This window comes from Argentina anserina, unplaced genomic scaffold (assembly GCF_933775445.1).
Source record: "Argentina anserina unplaced genomic scaffold, drPotAnse1.1, whole genome shotgun sequence".
Lineage (NCBI taxonomy): Eukaryota > Viridiplantae > Streptophyta > Magnoliopsida > Rosales > Rosaceae > Argentina > Argentina anserina.
In genome coordinates this window covers 37,501-40,000 of record NW_026089417.1, presented here as the reverse complement: position 1 = coordinate 40,000, position 2,500 = coordinate 37,501, and positions in this window count along the sequence as shown.

Genomic DNA, 2,500 nt, shown 5'->3' with positions numbered 1-2,500 from the left:
GCCTTGGCCTTGGTTGCCGCTGCCTTGCCCTTGCTTGCCCTTGCCTTGCTCGGCATTGGCATCGCCTTGCCTTCCATTGGCATTTGTTGCCCCTGCCTTGGCCTTGGTTGCCGCTGCCTTGCCCTTGCCTTGCTCGGCATCGGCATTTGTTGCCCCTGCCTTGCCCTTGCTTGGCCTTGCCCGGCCTCGTCTTTCCCTTTCCTGGCACTGCCCTCGTTGTGGCTTGCCTGGCCTTGCTTGCTTGACACTGCCCTTGCTTGTCCTTGCCTTGTGCTTTGGCTTGCCTGGCCTTGCTGCCTTGCCTTGCTCGGCATGGCACTTGCTCGGCCTTGCTCGGCATGGCACTTGCTCGGCCTTGCTCGGCATGGCACTTGCTCGGCCTTGCTCGGCATGGCACTTGCTCGGCATGGCACTTGCTTGGCCTTGAAAGGCATGGCACTTGCTCGGCATGGCACTTGCTCGGCCTTGAAAGGCATACCATATGCCTTGGCGAGGCTAATATCCCTGCCTGGCGAGGCTAATTTGCCTGCAGGAATGAAGGCTGAATGGGCTAGCGAGGCTAGTATTCCTGCCTGGCGAGGCTAATATCCATGCAGGAATGCAGGCTGAATTGGCTAGCGAGGCTAATATCCCTGCCTAGCGAGGCTAATATGCCCGCAGGAATGCAGGCAGAATGGGCTAGCGAGGCTAATATCCCTGCCTAGCGAGGCTAATATGCCCGCAGGAATGCAGGCAGAATGGGCTAGCGAGGCTAATATCCCTGCCTAGCGAGGCTAATATGCCCGCAGGAATGCAGGCAGAATGGGCTAGCGAGGCTAATATCCATGCCTAGCGAGGCTAATATCCCTGCCTGGCGAGGCTAATCTCCCTGCCTGGCGAGGCTAATCTCCCCGCCTGGCGAGGCTAATAGCGTGTGAGACAACACACAGACAACACGGAGACAACACACGGACAACACGGAGACAACACGCCTGGCGAGGCTAATTCCCCTGCCTGGCGAGGCTAATTCCCCTGCCTGGCGAGGCTAATATGGCTGCACGCTAGCATGCCAACGAATGCCAAACCTCGAAAACTCAATTTTATTTCAAATATCCCCCTGCATTTTATGTTGCAAACCTATAGGGGACGATTTTTAGGACATTTTAAGATTGACATATCGTCATTTGGTCGAGTTTTCAGTTTATTTTGATTTTCTACATCTCAAAAACGAGAAATATCATATCAAATCGAAAACTCATCCAAATGACCTGAAATCAACTTCTAAATTTCTCTAAAATCATTGCTTACAGTTCTGAACCATAAAAGATATACACTTTTACAAGTGAAACGGAGTTGGAAATTTCCAAAGCCAAGAACGCGACATGGCCTTGCCTAGAGTGCAAATGCCATGTCAAGGCCGCATTCTGTTCAACTTTGCCCGCACTATAATTTGACCATAAATAAGTCTCTATTTTAAGGAAATTTTGCAAGTGGTAGCAGTCCGAAACATCAAGCGGTTTGTCATTTTCGATTTTCGACATTCTGCCCCTTTTGGAAAATAAAAACAAATACTTCTGGGTCGAAATTAAATCTGGCCTTTTTCCACAAGGTGCCTGACATTATTCTGAGTGTCCCTGCAAAAAATCTCGATTTTATACCAAATGTACAATTAGTTATGGCGTTTGCCCCTCCTCGGAAATCCCATGTTTCCCCCTGCCCTTCCCAGTTTTCTCCAATATGCTCTATAGGGGAGTAGTGGTTCTCTGCAAAATGACCCCCTTGCAGAGACCGCCTCCCCTGCCCCCAGTAGTCCCTCCCCCTTCCCCCAATTGCTTATATACGACATTTGCTGCCTCGAATGTCCCTAACAAACAATTATAAGCAATTGAAAACGGATTTAAGATGGATTTAGGAGGTGTTCTTCGCCCAGCTGGGGGGGTGATGAACACCACGAAGGGGGGGTCATGTGGGATCGGTGTTGCCTCTAGTCCACTGAAACGATGTCAGTAACCGCTCAGATCAATCAAAGGGAGGGATAGGAGCCCGTCGGTATCGAGAAATTGTGCTTCGGCACTTGATTTGCGACATAAACAAATGCTGTGAGGGGAGGAAGGTGTCGGTGTCGATGAACTCAGATCAATGCGCGAGTAATAAGCAGGCCGGGGGACTGGGCGTGATGCAAAGTGCTTTGGCATTCGATTTGTGAAAAGCGAGGGCGGCGATGGGGGGAAGGTGCCGGTGTCGGAACCCACTAGTACGCGCAAGTAGATGTATTTCGAAAGCGCCGAGCGGGGGGAAGGTGCCGGTATCGATGAACCCTCTTCAATGCTTGCAGTAATAAGCAGATCGGGTGTCGGGGGCGATGCAAAGCTCTTGGAAGCTCCGTTTGTGAAAAGCGAGCGCGGCGAGCGGGGGGAAGAGATGCCGGTGGCCGAAATATACTCACCTCAATGCTCGAGTAGTAGCAAATCGGGTGCCGCGGCGCAATGCAGAGTGCTTCGGCACTCGATTTGCGACATAA